The 18,105-nt window shown below is 31.9% G+C and overlaps 1 protein-coding gene across 7 annotated transcripts in view; it reads left to right on the forward strand.

Annotated features, from left to right (window-relative positions):
* The window catches only part of LOC145307377 (uncharacterized), a 449,599-nt gene that overhangs the window by 343,422 nt on the left and 88,072 nt on the right, over positions 1-18,105 (forward strand). The window lies entirely within an intron of this gene.

Here is an 18,105-nt window from a genome sequence, read left to right on the forward strand (position 1 = left end):
CACATCCACTTATTAATATATCCAATAGAAAAAGCATAAAATATTTAACATACAAAAGAAAGCATTTTTAAAAACAGAGAGAGAGAGAGAAAGAATGAAATAAAGAAAGAAAATTAAACCGAGAAATAAAAAAAAATTAATTGAATATAATCATACATAGATAATTAGTAAGGAAAAAAAGATAGATAGATAGTTGTAAAAGACATGGAAAGATATTAAATATTTTTGGGAGTAAATTTTGATGGGTTGGTTCGTTTAGTTGAGTGTTTAAATGTTTCAACCACTAATTTTAATGTACAGTAAAGATAAATTTGTGTATCATAATTGGGGTTGTATACTAATTTATTGGCAATTGTCTTATCTCATTAGATCCCAGCCTTAAAACACTTTGGGAAGTATTAATTGTCTATTTTCATCTGTAAAGCTAAATAGTTGAAAACCAGCCTTGGTATAAAAAGCTAAGACAAACGGAAATTCCCCCCAAAATGAATAAGAGAACCCAAAACCATTTTTTTAAAGAACTTTTTACTCATAATATTTTACCTTATTGTTTAAGGAATCAAACAAACATTAATGGAAAGAAAAATAGCCTAAAACTATCCCAGGACCTATGCAAAGCTTTCCTAAAAAGGATAATTCCATGAGTTCAGTAGTTATTGAAATATGCAGCTTTAGAAAAAAACTTACTACTTTGTATAATAGGCTAAATAACGGACATTTAAAACATCACATTTTATAAAGAAGTAAGCTTTTTTGTCTGTTGTGAAGGATCTCGCTAAACAATGAAACGATATTGTTCTCCATTACAGTGAAGCTTACCTATTTTGCATGGGAGAGGGTGTCTCCACCTCCTTGCAATAAAAATGATTCATTCTCCAAAAATATTTTAAATTTTTCCATTTGAAAATCGATTTTACCCCATCAAACCTTAATTGTCTCTAGAGGCTTTGGGTGATTTCCTCTAGTAAATAAAAAACTATGAAAAAAAAATAGGGAAAAAATGGTATAAAACCTGCCTTTTTCACGATCTTTGATACCGACCTACTACTTCAATCCAGTGAGGGAGGGAGGGGACAAGGAGCTATTTATTACAATGGGTCCCAAAGTTATATATAAACGTTTTATTATTCGTTGGCTTAATAATTTAGGGAACTTTGATTGGTTGGTTCATTTCAGATCCCTGCATTTCTTCTAAGCTATTAGATTGTTAACAGAGCGGTCATGTAATGCTTTTACTTCACAACCTATCTCAGAAAGTCCTTAAAGGTTTAGTAAGGGATGGTTTTAAGCTATTTTTCTAAACCGTCTCTCCCACATTGGCTAGTATAAAACTATTAACCCTTTTTGAGATTACAATTAGTGGTTCATACATTTTGGTCACTTAACCAAGTAACCCAAAAGATTATAATAAAAGTCCCCAAAGTTGTTGAGCCAACAAATAAACTTTACTTTAGTAATAAACAGAATAATGTCCCCTCCCTCCCTGTTTATTACTATAGTCTTATATTGATGTAAAAAAAGCAAAATTTTCATTCTTACTTTACAGAAACTTTTTTTGTAAAGGCCAACTAAAATAAGTCTCTCTATCTATCTCTTTATCTATATATAAATCCTTCTCTCTCTCTCTCTCTCTCTCTCTCTCTCTCTATCTATCTATCTATCTATTTATCTCTCGCTTTCTATCTCTCTCTATATATATCTATTTCTTTATCTATCTACCTAAAAGGTGTGCAAAAAAAATGCGGACATTTAAAATTTAAATTGCGCGACTTGTGTTAATAGTAGAAAAATTGTATGCATATCGTTAGAACCGTTAGGAAGTCTATATTTTGGAAATATAAAAACGATTCCTGTGCTATGTATAGTTTAGTAGCGATGTGGTAAAATGTCCAAACTGCCTTAAAACTTGACTTGCGAGTAAATCATTAAAGATTAAAGTATATAAAAAAATATGTACCTTTTTAAAATTCAAATTGCGCGGCTTGTGTTAATAGTAGAACAATGTTATGCATACCATTAGAATCGCTATGAAGTCTATTTTATGGAAATATAATACAAGAACCATTACTGTGCTACTTATAGTTTAGGAGCTACGTAGCGATTCTAACAGTATGCATAACATTTGTCTACCATTAACACAAGCCGAGCAATTATAATTTTAAAAATGTACGTATTTTCATTTGCATACCCTTTAATTTAATCTTTAATGATTTACTCGCAAGTCAAGTTTTACATCTATCTATTTATCTCTCTATCTATCTCTTTATCTATCTATCTCTCCCTCTCTCTCTATCTATCTCTCTATTTTACTATCTCTCTATCTATCTAACTATCTATCTATCTTTCTTCTATCTATCTTTCTCTCTATCTATCTATCTCTATCTTTCTTTCTCTCTATCTATCTAACTATTTATCTCTATCTATCTATCTCTTTATCTATCTATCTATCTCTTTATCTATCTATCTCTCTCTCTCTAGTTCTCTATCTCTTTCTCTCTCTATCTATCTCTCTATCTATATATCTCTCTATCTATCTCTCTCTCTCTCTCTCTCTCTCTCTCAGTCTATCTCGCTCTCTATATATCAATCTATCTATCTATCTATCTATCTCTCTCTCTTGCTCTCTATCCATCTCCCTTTATCTATCTATCTATCTATCTATCTATTTATCTATCTATCTCTCTCTCTTTTTCTCTCTCCTTCTCTATCTATCTATCTCTCTCTCTCTCTCTATCTATCCATTTATCTATCTCTATCTCTCTATCTATCTATCTCTCCCTCTCTCTATCTATATATATATATATCCATCTAACTCTCTCTCATCTATCTATCTATCTCTCTTCTATCTATCTCTCTCTTTATCTATCTAACTATCTATCTCTCTTCTATCTATCTCTCTCTTTATCTATCTCTTTATCTATTTATCTCTCTCTATCTATATATCTATCTATCTTTCCATTTATCTATCAATATACCTATCCATCTATCTGTATATCTATCTACATATCAATTGTATCATATTGTTGGAAGAATCCAGTAATTTTAGGTTTATTTGTACGAACTTTTATAGAATAAACAGAGTAGCTTCAACCAAATAAAGTAACACAATAATATAAAGATTAATTTAACATATATTTACAGTTAGGAACATTAAACAACTGATATGATTGATAAAAGATTATAATATTCTATCTGGCTTTTTTTTACCAGCTTAAATTGATGATCAGTAGACTATTGACAGTGCATACATCAGTGCATAATAGGGGCGGAGCATCAATACAATATCTTCAACACCAGAAAACAGTTGGGGCAATGGATACTCTTTAATAGCTTCAACACCAGAAAACAGTTAGGGCAATGGATACTCTTCAATAGCTTCAACACCAGAAAACAGTTGGGGCAATGGATACTCTTCAATAGCTTCAACACCAGAAAACAGTTGGGGCAATGGATACTCTTTAATAGCTTTAACACCAGAATACAGTTGGGGCAATAGAGACTCTTTAAAAGCTTCAACACCAGACAACAGTTGGGCAATGGAGACTCTTTAATAGCTTCAACACTAGAAAACAGTTGGGGCAATGGACACTCTTCAATAGCTTCAACTCTTCATTGAAACTAGAATAAATAGAATTGTTATTATCTCATAAATAATCATGGATATTAAATTAAAGGCTTCAAGAAGTAGAACAGAGCAAACAAATCCAGTGAACTTTTTATGAAAAGCAGGACAGACTTTGCAATCATCTTGTTGCTTTTACTTTCTATTTAGCCTATGTAAGCATAAGGTTTAGGGCTAAATACAACTAAGCTATTGATGCATTAAAGTAAAAATACATAACTACCTTAAAATGCAGGAGAATGTAATGCTGTACAATTGGATGTGCAGGATACATGTGGACACCTTACATTGGTTTTTCTGTTGGATAGGAGGCTGCAGTCTGGCTATCAGAACCTCATTTTTCTTTTCAAACCAAAGAAAAACACACATTCAATTTGAGGAATATATTTCGATTAAATCACATCTAATCCTTGTCAACCTGCACAAAATTAACCATATTTCATATATTTATAATAAAATCAGATACATAATTTTTAAAAAGTGGGTTATTTTAAGGTAAAGAAACCAAAAAAATAATGAAAAAGTGCTTGAAAATACAAAAAAAGTTAAATATATTATAATGAATATGGTTATCCCTTCTATAGTTCTCTCTTGTACAAAAGTTTGTTTGAAACTGTCAAACTAAGCATCAAACTGAGAGAGAGAGAGAGAGAGAGAGAGACATAGAAAGAGAGAGAGAGCGAGAGACATAGAGAGAGAGAGAGAGACATAGAGAGAAAGAGAGACATAGAGAGAGAGAGATAGAGAGAGAGAGACATAGAGAGAGAGAGAGAGCGCCAGCATAACTTTTGACGGAGGATGATACTTAGAAATCCGTTGAAATTCTCCATAAAATGCACACACACACACTCATACACATACACACACACACACATATACATACACACACACTACACACACCTACTTATATATACATACACACGCACCCCATACATTATATATTGCTAAACCTAAAAATATCTAGCAGCTATCTATCTATCTATCTAAGGTGGTGAAGTTTAAGAAAATAGATAGAGAGAGAGAGAGAGAGAGAGAGAGAGAGAGAGAGAGAGAGAGAGAGAGAGAGAGAGAGAGAGAGAGAGAGAGAGAAAGAGAGAGAAGTAGAGAGCAAATTATTATATTCTTTGGCTTTTTAGTGATCTAAAGAGATAAGACAATGGCTGATAAATTGATATACATCCCCAATCATGATACACAAAATTGATTTTTGTGTTGTCAAGTGTAATTTTTATAACTTTCCCTTTTTTAACATATTTATGGGGATAATTAAAGTTGACATTTTCTCCAAAACACTTTTCATGTGTGGTGTGTCTATATTCTCCCAATAGTTTCATTTTTGCTAGTTGTTAAAACAATCTAAACTATACCTTATACTTTGCCTCTCTTTCATCATTGTACACTCCTACTTTTTTGTATTTTGTTTATTATCATTACTTTAAGTCTGGTTAGGTTAGGTTATTTCAGTTATATTTGTAGCCCCGCTGGATTAGAATTATGCCCTGCAGGGGTTAGGTATTAAAGAAAAACCTACCCCAACCTTATTTTCAATTTATCATAAAATTAAATGGCGCCTCTCATAGGAAAGCACTCAATGCAATTAATCATTATTTTTTAGAAAAAATAAGTGGGATTGTAGACACAATTGATGTTGTCATCCTTGTTTATAATACAGCTAGCTTGAAAAAAAAACAAGGTTAAATATCTCCAAAAGTAGATCAGGATGTAAACTTTAAAAATAGTTGTCAAAGAAAAGACAAAAGATAGATAGATATTAAATATACAGACATGTTTGTCTTGTAAGATACTAAAACAGGACCTATGAGAAGCTAACCAGTAAAGGAAAACCATATGCCTCTAGAGACACTTTAGATGAGAGGCGGGAGGGAAAGCAATCAACTTATTCTCAGTTTAAGTTTTATAAAGAAAAAGAAATGGAGGGGTAATTTGTTTCTTGGGACTGTGTACATAACCTCCCCAAAAATAGCTACAACTCTTCCTCAGACCTATAGGAAGCTTCATTGTAAAAGAAAATTGGTTCAGTGGTTACCGAGATCCTTTGCTACAGACAAAAAAAGCTTACTACTTTATTAATATTAGATAATGTAAGGAAATTTTTGGGCAGTGATAAAAAAAATTGATCGTTAGATAGATAGATAGATATCTGGAGAGAGAGAGCATAACATATGAGTCAATAAGTGTGTGTGTGTGTGTGTGTGTGTGTAATGGTATAGATAGATAGAGAGAGAGAGAGTTTAGGAGAGCATCACATATGCGTTAATATGTGTGTGTGTGTGTGTCTATAGGTATTTTGACGGTATTTTAAAAGCCAATTACAGGGTAAAAATCCTCGGAATTTTTACTAATCATTTATTTCAAATATTCAAAGCTTAGCTTTTCTAAAATAAGAGTGTTTTTTTTATGTCCATTATAATCTATAATACAAAGTAGAACGATGTCTGTCTGTTTGTTTGTTTGTTTGTAGCGAAGGATCTCGCTAACCGCTGAACCGATCAAGTTCTCCTTTACAGGGTAGCTTCTCATAGGTCCTGGGAAGGTTTATAACTATTTTCTTGGGGGGTGGGACACCCCCAACCCCCCCCCCCAAAAAAAAAAAAAAATTTAAATACTCCACCCCCCAAAATTTTTTTTTTAAACTAAAATTTTAGATTTTTTTTTAAAAATCTAAATTACGAAAAATTGGTTTGATCAAACCTCTTGGGGCAAAGCCCCTAGAGGCTAGGGGCGAAGCCGCTAGTATTTATATAATATCCAACACAACAATAGAGTGGGAGTGCTACATTCCCTCAAAAATGGGTTTTTGAAAGTTTAGATGATGAGAAAACTTTGTGTAGAAATTTCAGGGATGGAGGGGACTTGGACTGTAAAGTTAACTGGCAACCAAAACTTTCTAACTACGTCTTATTTGTTGACTAAAAAACTTTTATTGAATTTTTATATCATGGTTTCAAACTTTTTAACAGTTTATTTTAGTGTATAGATGGGACGATTTAGTTTATCATCATGGAGGATGTTGTTTATGAATATTCAGCATTAATTTATCTTCCAATGTCTAATCCCTTTAGATCCCTGAGATATTTAAACTTTGCCCTCCTGGCAGCTGATTGATTAAATTAATTAAAGCAAAGTATAAACAAACAAAAGAAGACAGACAAATAAAAAGATGGAAAGATAGAGAGGGAAAAGGAATTTCTTGACCCCATTAACTAATAATAAGGTTAGAGGGGTTACATCACAACCCCACTAATCCACCAAAATACTGTTAAAATGCAACCCAAAGATTATTTGTTATGTTTAAGAAGCTTTAAAAAAGACAGGTAAAGTTATCTTTATTGGAAATAGATTAAGTAGAGAAAAATTGATATTATCATCAATTGTTCTATCCTTACATAAAAGTAACAAGATCTGTGTTTGTTGAACTGTGTGAATTAATAGTTATTTATTTCATCGTATTATAAACGGCTTGCCACGGATATAGAATGTACAATTAAAACCAGTTTTTTTAGCCCTGAGGTGCCGAAGGCACCGGCTAAAAAACTTGTTTTTTTCTTATGATTGTACATTTTTATATTCGTAGAAAGCTGCATGGATATAATATGATGCTAGACATAGTTTTTTTGTATGGATGAGAACCGGTTCCTATCCACCGGATTCGAATACGAGAAAGGATATTACTAACCACATAGCTGATTCGATTCTTCTTAAAAGTGTAGCTTCTTATAAAGTCTTAAAATAACATTCATTAGGTTGAGTATTCAAATATTTTATCCACAAATTTTAATCTACAGAAGGAAAAATGTGCGGTATTATCATTTGGGATGTTCATCAATTAATTGGCCATTGTCTTATCCCTTTAGATCCCTGTGAAACTTTATAGGGAAGTGATTGCACACTGTAATCTGGATAAGAAGATAAAAGTAGCTTTTTAAATCAATCAAATGAGAAAGAGTGGGAGATATCTTATAACAAACAGACAAACTATTTTGGAACCACCATTATAGATTATCAATAAACTTTAACAAATTTTAATACATTATGGACCCTTTTTTAATTTTGTTGAAGAGAGAGAGAAAGAGAGAAAGAGAGAGAGGAGAGAGAGAGAGAGAGAGAGAGAGAGAGAGAAAGAGAGAGAGAGAGAGAGAGAGAGAGAGAGAAAGAGAGAGAGAGAGAGAAAGAGAAGAGAGATAGAGAGATAACAAAAAATTGTACGGTAAAATTATTAAAGCTAAACTTACAATTTTTTGAAAGATCATATATCTTATTATACAAGACTAGTTGTAGGAATGCTATGGCCCCAAAGAAGTGTCCTTAATATCTTTAAGATTCAAGTTTAAAAGGTTATGGACATAATTTTTTCAAAGATTCCAACAGGATGTGAGAAAACAACAAGGTTTACATTGTAATATTATAAAATGTATATATGTAGGTGTAAGAAATATTTTAAAAACCAGCCAATAACATTACCCATGAGGGTATAAGGATATTGTCCCTTTTATAAGACTTTCAACCCCCCTTTCCACCAATCACAATACAGAATTTATAAAAATTCACCAATCAGAGGAGAGATATTCATTTGTCCACGTGGGATAGCAAGATGAAATTCTACCTTTCTTACAAATAATTCTACCCCATATGACCCCTTTTTTTAGAAGATGGAAAGATAGATAGATTGTAATCAGACTATTAAAATAAACATATGTGTGTGTGTGTGTGTGTCTTAGTGTGTGGGTGTGTGTATGTGTGTGTGTGTGTGGCAAAATGCTAAATTATCTTTATTTTATAAATAATTCTCCCTCATATACCCTTTAGATATGCAATGTAAACCCTTTTTACCTAACCAAAAAATAATTTGAGTAATACATTTAGCTTAAATGTGTGTGTGTGTGTTTTCTGTGTGTATGTATGTTTGTGTATGTGTGGAATGGCAACAATTTTATCTATTAACTATGTGTTTGTTTAATATAAAGAAACAGGGTTGCCTAATGTTTTGTTTTAATGTCAATTTGAAATAAATCAAGGGGTGGCAGGGACGCCAAGGGAAAAGACAATTTACAATACATACCCAATTATGATAATCATCAAAAACTCCCTTATGTGTAGATTTAAATTATTGGTTGAAAAGTTTAAAACTCTAGCATATCTTTTTCTGATATACAAATGATATACAAAATTACCCCTTCTGTAGATAACAAGTAATCAACCAATCAAAAATAAATAAAAGTCCCCAAAGTTCAAAGTTTTTAGGCCAACAAATATGAAAACATTACTATAAAACTTTTGAGACTAGTTTAATAAATAACCAACTGTCCCCTAACTCATTGTTTATATCTTGTTAATTAAGAAAAAGCAAGACAAAATCCATAAGTAACCAGGTACTAAAAAGTCATGAATTAATAAATATCCTACTTTAAAGAGTTGGGTAAATTTTTTTGGATCTTAAGGGATAAGACAATGAATTATAAATATGATATACATCTTCAATGATAATAAGCAAAATTACCCTTTCAGTTGATAAAAATTATTGGTTGAAACACTACTAAATAAACAAAGTGGAATCAATATTATTACTTTTCATTTACTCTCCACGTAAAACTGTCTATGATAAGATAAGATATAATTATTTTACAAGTATGTGTTAATTGTTAATTAACAGGGAAAATGTGAGAAAAAATTTTGATAAAGCCCTGAGATCTAAGGGATAAGACAATTGCTGATAAATTGATATACATTTCCTATACACTACATTAACCCTTATATAGATTTCAATTAGTGGTTGAAACGTTTGAACACTTGAAAATGTTATTTTAAGACTTTTGGGACTAGTTTAATAAACAGTCCCATTTTCCCTTCCCCCCATGGAGAAAACCACCCCTCCTACCAACTTCCCCTAAAAAAAACTAATAAAATATTAAATAACTCCTATTATAGAAAGCAGTAAGCTTTTTTTTTGTCTGTAGCAAAGGATCTTGCTAACCACTGAACCAACAAGGTTTTACTTTAAAGTAAAGCTTCTTATTGGCTCAGGGAAGGTTTTTAACTATTTTGGGGAGGGAGCCTCATCACTCCCAATAAAAAAATACCCTACCCCCCACAAAAATAATCTATTTTTAAAACTTCCTCTCTCTGTTGGTAAGTGTCCCTAGAGGCTTCTAGGGGCTTAGCCGCTAGTATAGTAGATGGAACTCATGGTGGGGAAGATGTATAGATAGATAGATAGATGAGTGTGTTTGTGTGCGTGTGTGCTTGTTTTCTGTGTGTTCTTGTGTGTGTTTGTGTAAGGGGCTTTTTTGAGGTGGGGACTTAAGAAAATTTTAACATTTTCATTATGAATGAATTAATTTATAAATGAGAAAGGGATGGAGAGAGTTTTGACAGAAACACACACACACACATATTTTATAACACAGACAAACAAACACTCACACACACACACTCACACACACACACACACACTCACAACACAAATACACACACACACACAAATAATATTCTCCTGTATTTTTCTGAAATCCTATTAAATGCTGTAGTGTAAAATATCAATTTTTGCCAAAATATGTAAATATAACTATTATAATTTTGCCTTTCTGGGGATTTTTTTTATAATAACCAGTAATAAATATTATAATTATTGGTTAATAATAATAATAAAATACTACAATAAAAAAAAACATTTTCAGAATATGTTTTTGTTATTATTTGACGCAAGAATTTGGACATTTTGTGTATATTTTGGATTTTACCATGTCTATATAGTAATAAGACATTGCATACATTTTACCCCCTTACCCATTTATAAATTCCCCACTTTCATATTTTTCTCAGGCTTAACACAAAAATTTTTCACTTACACTTTATAGTATTTAGATGTATGTGTTTTTTCTGTGTGTATTTGTTTGTTAACATTCTTTATGCCATATTTTAAAAGGATGTATTATGTGTATATATATCTATTATACAAAGGAGAATGATGTCTGTCTGTTCGTCCCTTAAGATCTTGGGTAACCACTGAACCGATTGGATTCTACTCTTCATAGATTATACCTACTGGTCCTGTGGTGGTTTTAGACAAAGCCCAATCTGTCCCACTTTTGAGCATGACGATTCCCTTTTCTTCCATCTCTTTTGAAGAGATTTTCTTCCCCCCCTTCCCTTTTTCTTTTCCCTTTAAATGACGTCATATAGGAATTGTCTTGCTCATAAGTGGGACAGATTGGGCTTCGTTGTGGTTTTATGCTATTTTCTTGGGGTGTGGAACACCTCCAACCCAACTTCCCCCCCCAAAAAAAAAAAATAAATTAATTTAAAATTAGTAGTTGCAGCATCAGAGGTACTTTAACTTTTTAAAATTACCTCTTGGGGCAAAGCCCCTAGAGGATAGGGGCGAAGCCACTAGTGTACATAAAAAAAACAAAATTGTAATGAAAGGTTTTTATAACATGTGTTATATTGTCGAGTGTAATAGCAATGTATTTCAAATTTTTGAACCCCACCCCAAAAAATCCCCTCACACACACAAACAAAAAAACACACATACACACAGAAAACGCGCGTAGACAAACACATACACACACACATATTTAAGCTAAAATCTAGTGCTATTGACATTTGGAGCATGAATTTGGAAAATATGGGGGGGGGGGGATTGTTAAAATGGGATAATTGTATATTAAAATCCCACATGTGTGTAAACAATTGGATAATTTTTATAATTTATACAAATGGTGTGAATGTTATTGACTAAAATTTGGCAATTTTTGAGAATCTATAACTAACTACATTGTAACCCTTGTCATTTTCTCACATCCTGATAATATTTTAGAAAAAAATATGCAAATATGTCATAAACTTAACATTAATGGTAAAAATATAAGGCTACTTTTTTTAGGGTCATGGCATTTTCCCACAAGTTTTTTTTATAAGTCTGGTACCTGCAAAAGTAGCAAAAAGTACCTGTTTTTAATCTTACATTTCGCTTCAATAATTATATCGTAACACTTTTTGTTATATATTTCTGACGCATAATATTCTCTCTCTGTCTCTCTCTCTCTCTCTGTCTCTGTGTCTCTCTCTGTCTCTCTCTAACTCTCTCTCTCTCTCTCTCTCTCTCTCTCTCTCTCTCTCTCTCTCTCTCTCTCTCTCTCTCTCTCTCTCTTTCTTTCTCTCTTTCTTTGTTTCACTGTCTTTCTCTTTTTTGGGGACTTTTATTGTATTTCAAATGTTTGGTTCATTAAGTTAAGTGTCCAAATTTTCAACCATTAATTAAAATCTACAGAACGGGTAATTTTGTGTTTCATCTTTGGGGTTGTACATCAATATATTAGTCATTGCCTTATCCCCTTAGATCCCTGCTTACAAATACAAATACACATCACAACACATAGAGAGAGAGAGAGAGAGAGAAGCAAGGGATGGTAAAGAAAGTATTAATAGGGGAGGGGGGGTACATATTAAAAAAGAAAAGGGTTTTATAATTTCTAGTTGGATGGGGGAAGACATAGAATAAATGATGAACGTGAATGAACTTGAATAAAAATGTGTATATTTCACCATACAGCCATGCCTTAGTAACATAAAAATGGGGAGGGTTTGGGGGACCCTAATACATGTCAAGTACATACTAGGTTAATGTATTATTTATTTGCATATGTTTGATATCCTAATGTAATTTTCTGACATCCTGTTAATTGCTATGGCGTTTTCATCTTAAAGATTGAGTTTAATTTTGCTTTTTTAGGAAGCGTCTCAATCTGTTCATGGTTTTATCCAGTAAAAAATACTTTTTAGATAATTTGATAAGATAAATTCTTATTTTTTTGTCTTATCTCCTTTCTTGAAATTACACATTGTTATATTCTCTAAATTTATCACTTTTTTCAAAGTCTGCTTTATAAGTTGTTAAATACAATTTTGTCTAAATATTTCAATAGTATATTTATTATTTATACAACTTTACAAAATTACTTTTGTAAAAATGATAAAGGGAATGATTATTAATGTGAATGATTTTCACAGGGGAGATACATACATGGCTTCATTTAAAACTTGATGGCTTTTAAAATATATTTCAGTACTTGATTTTAAAACTTGAGAGCTTGATTTAAAGTTTTAAATTCACATTTGTAAAATATATTTCAGTTATTTCAATGTATAATTTTACACTCTATAAATAAAAAACCAAGGATGTCCTTGCATGTCTGTATTAGTTTGTCTGTCTGTTTGTGGGTACCAAAGGATCTCGCTAACCGCTGAACAGATCGGGTTCTCCTTTACAGGGTAGCTTCTCATAGGCCCTTGGAAGTTTATAACTATTTTGGGGGAGGGTACCACCACCCTCCAAAGATAAAATTAATTGTTTGAATTATAAATGTGCACCAGGATATCAAAACTGAAAAGGATAAAAAAATATCACCCCCACCCCCATTCTGCCCTCCCAATCTTATTATAGGGTTGATATGGGTCACAAATATAAAAAAGGGTGGGATAAAATATTTTTAAGAGGATGGGTATAATTCAGGGATCTATGGGGATAAGACAATAAGCAATAAATTGATGTTCATCCCCAATAATGATACACAAAATTACCCCTTCTTTAGTTTTAAATTAGAAGTTGAAACATTTAAACACTCAATTTAATTAACCAACCAATCAAAATTCACTAAAGTTCCCAAAGTTGTTAAGCCAACGAATAAGAAAACCTTATCATAAATCATTGGGGACTAATGTAATAAACAATGTTATTGTCCCCTCTCTCTCTCTCTCTCTGGCCAACCCAGGTTATGAAAGTACCAAACTATGCATAAAACTATGTATATATGTGTAATAATAATATTATCATTTTGTATGCTTATGTTGAAATACATATCTATCTATCTAATTATACCAATTAGTGCTTAATGTATGTTTGTGTTCTGGTATCCTTTTTATAATGCAAATCTAAATGTTAGTTTTCAAAATTATATATGTAAAAATTACTTTTAAAATAATGAAAAATTGTTGAATCTGAGTAGTAAAATCTAGGAAAGTTGGTAAACTCAAGTTTTTACCCCCCTCCCCTTTTTTTTATTTTCCCATAGCAACATATATTTTTCAATATTATTATACTTTCAACGATTCTTTCCTTTTTTGATTTTTTTATGAAAGGCTCACAAAAAAGGGAAATTTTGAAGATACCAAATATCTTTCTTATATTAATAACTAGCGGCTAGCCCTAAAATAGATATAAACCTTAAGAAGACCTATAAAAAGATACCCTGTAAAGGAGAACAATATTGATTAAGTTATTAGCGAGATCCTTTGAAACATGCACACACAGACAGACAGAAAAATGTCCTGTTGCTTTATTATCAGAATAGTTTTACATAATTAGTGTCAGGGATATAAAGGGATAAGACAATGGCCGATAAATTGATGTACATCCCTAAAATTTAAAATAATCTATGAAAACTATGTTGATAAGGTCTGTATGCTCCAACACACAGCATGTCTGATTCCATGCACAATTTACATCCTTATAATCACACCAGAGCTCAGTACAAAAACGTGCTGTGATGTTAAATCAAAAATTGTTCTAAGAACCCAGTGTTAACCAGAGCTTGGGTTGTGTGTTGTAGGTATTAGTCATAGAAGGGTGGGGGTGCAGGTTTTAAGCTTTAACATCTCTCAGAGGGTTAGAGGGAAAATTTTTCAATGTTAAGGAGAAGAGGTGAAGGGAAAAGGGGGGGAGGGCATTTTATTTCACATCTTCAGCTGGTAGGGGGAAGTTTGGGGAGGGGGGAGAGTTTATATATTTTGTACTTTGAGTTAAAGTCATTATTATTATGGGGGGGGGGGGAGGGGTGGCTATGAGAAAATTATATAAAGGTGGGTATACATTTCAATACTACCCTATAACACATTTCTTGACCTAATAGTAATAAATAAAATAAATTTGTGTATCTATCTATCTATCTCCCTCTCCCAAACTCTCTATTTAAACCCCTAAACATTTCTGACATCCTGTTTGAAATTGAGAGAATTTTTGGCAATTTTATGCATTTCCGAGGTTTTAATGGACATTAATGAATTTAAATTTTTATATTTATTATAACGTTATCATAAAATTTATTTATGCATTTAAGAAAAGGTTTATTTAAGTCATTTTTACATAAATTTATATGATAATGTGGTTTTTGAATAATTTAGATAAAATACTTGAAAAATAGAGAACAAATCTATCTTCTTTTTTTTACACTCTCTCCCCTGAGCATAAATAAGCATTACAATATTTTGTTCCTTATCACTTTTTTCAAAGGTTGTTACAAGAGTTGTATAATATAGTTGTGCGCTATCAGTCTCATATGTACACCAGGGATCTAAAGGGATAAGGCATTAACCAATAAATTGTTATACATCCCCATTAATAATAAACAAAAATAACCCTTTTGTAGATTTCAATTAGTCGTTCAAACATTTGAACACTCCCTTCCCCCATTTGCTTATTTCATTTTACAAACTTTTGTCCTAAATAGTGTTAGGTAAATTGTAAACATTTTAAACATTTTAACTCCCCACCCCAAAAAAACCCCTCAAACACACATAAAACGCACACTTACACATGTAAAACACACACACACACACAAATATATATTCTTTTCAAAATAGAACCTATATTATATGCACACTATCTATCTATCTGTCCACCTTCTTTGAAAAAGGGGTCAATAGGGCAGAGAAAAAAGGGGGGAATCTTATCTTGCTATCCAACATGGACAGAAAAATATCTCTTCTGTGATTGGTTAATTTTTACAAATGCAGTATTGTGATTGGTTAAAAGATTGATAAAAAGGACAATTTTATTGTACTCCACATGGGGATGAAAAAATTTCTTCTCTGAAAAGAAATTTTAGATAAATTTTGCCAATTTAGGGTTTTAACACCTGGAAGGGACAATGGGTTGTTTAATCAGGGATCTAAAGGGATAAGACAATGGCTGATAAATTGTTGTGCATCCCTAATGATGATACACAAAGTTCTCAATTCTGTAGATAACAACTATTGGTTGAAATGTTTGGACATGCAACTTAGTGAATCAATATTCATTAAAAGTCTGCAAAGTTGTTGAACCAACGAATAAGTAACATTTTTAAAACAATGGGGACAAGTGTAATAAACAGCCCACTGTCACCTTTCTCTTTGATTTAGTGTGGTTTATTCCTGTTATTCTCTTACCCTGCAGCGCTACAAAGTGCCAAATACAACCTAACCTAAAGTAAAAAATATAATTTCATAAATACTGCCTACCCCTTGTCTTTAACTTTTAAAAAATGGAATTATTGGTTTCTGTGCTCAACAAGGCACCTTAAGGGAAACCACCCTAATTAAGGAAACTTCCCCTTACAAAGACCTTAGATTATAATGGCGCAGCCACTAAATTGTGATATAGGATTAGGATTGAAACAATCTATCTATCTATCTACCTATCTATCTATCTTTCTATCTATCTATCTATTTATCTATCTATCTGTCTATATATCTATCTATCTATCTGTCTATCTATCGTATTTGGTATGCTACTTAAATAGATGTTGTCATTAAAACTAATTTGTAATTAATGTCCATGTATCCATAATATAAAGTACTAAGCTTTTTTTGTTTGTAGTGAAGAATCTCACTAACCATTGATATAGTTCTCCTTTAGAGGGAAGCTTCTTATAGGCCCTGAGATGGTTTTAGGATATTTTATTTTTATAAATAAGTCTGGGTATGGTTTCAAGCTATTTTTCTGTTCTTCTTTATCCCTTCAAATATAGAGCCCATAGATGCTAGGAGCGCAGCCGCTAGTATATATTTAAAACAAAATTCATAAATAGGATAGAGAGATAAACTTAAAGAAAGAAAATGTAACAAGGATGACATAAGTAATTACATAAGTAAAAGCAGTTAGCAAGTTCCGTCGCTAAAGCCAAGAAAGCTTATTACTTTATATTATAGGATGTGTATTGTATGCATATTAAAGCCATGCTTCTATACTTCCAAATTCTGCAAAATCATGCAAAACCAAGGATGACAATATCCATAGAAGCAAAGCTCTAAAATGTTAACAAAACGAAAATTAACATTGAATAATCAGAATATAAATGTGTAAAAATCGAAACAAATTGAAAGTAAATATGTACTGCTTAAATACAGGATATTGTTTCAGTACATAATGACATTTTTAGGACTTGATTAAAGAAATGCTTTGCTTATAATATTGTACTTTGTTGTCCTAGGAATCAGAATTTCAAAAATTAGATGAATTGGATCATTATATCATATGAAAAATTAGTAAAAAATCAACATGTTTAAAATGGACAAATGGACATTCTGATAACGATTATACTACTACAGGAATCACCATGCAAAGTTTGAAATCAATAGGACAATTTTAAAATACATAAATTAACAAACAAAATAAATGTACAGACACATTGACCCTAATTATAGAAAAGCGTTGCTTTTAAAAACCATCTGTCTGTCTGTGTGTATATTACAAGTTTGTTTTAATTTGTTTTATTTTAAAGTTGAAAAATTTCAGGATTTTTTTATAATACCTAGTGCTAGAATATCAAAAAAAGTATTAAAGTCTTTAATTAATACATAATACATATCCTATGAAAATTGAGTCCTTATTATTTCAATATAAGTAGATATTAGACTATCGTTTTGTTGAAAAGTCATATAGTTGCCATTAACCCTTGAAATACATTTTATTTTCACAGGGTAAAAAGGCAGGGATCTAAAGCATAGGCGTCCAAGGGGGGGGGGGGTAATGGGCCATTTGGCACCCCCAAATTTTTTTGAACAATACCCCCCCAAAAAAAAAATTACCCCTACCTTGGGGGTGCCGTAGGCACCCCCAACGATTTTTGGGGGGGTAATTACCCCCCCCAAAATAAATGTTCTTTAAAAAAAATTTTTTGGGGGGGGTATTTACCCCCCCCAAATTGAATGTTCTTAAAAAAAATTTTTACTGAAAATTTTTTTTTTGGGGGGGGGATCTATGATGTAATTGTAAAGCACTGAAGATTCCATAAAATAGATACCTAACTAAATTAAATATTTCATTAAATAATGAAAAAGAATTTCTATAGGCGATTTCTTTTGGGAGGATGTCAGGGTGTCTCAAAACTAGTTATAAAACTTACCAGGACCTATAAGACGCTTCACTTTAAAGTATAATCATATTGGTTCATTGGTTAGTGAGTTAATTATTGTATTTTTATGTTCTAAAGAATGAGATACTACTATATATTTGAACTAGCGGCTACGCCCCTAGAGGCCTCTAGTGGCACTTTAAATGTTTTTGTTTGTTAAATTTAATTTTTTATGTACGATACCACCTTATTTGACGTTGAAGTCTCCCCTAAGGGGGGGATTTTTTTGTTTTTGGGGGGGTTTTAATATCTTAAAACCACCACAGGACCAGTAGGTATATTCCCTGAAGA

The sequence above is a fragment of the Acartia tonsa genome, chromosome 15 (genome assembly GCF_053477335.1).
Source record: "Acartia tonsa isolate MP-2025a chromosome 15, ASM5347733v1, whole genome shotgun sequence".
Classification (NCBI taxonomy): Eukaryota; Metazoa; Arthropoda; class Copepoda; order Calanoida; family Acartiidae; genus Acartia; species Acartia tonsa.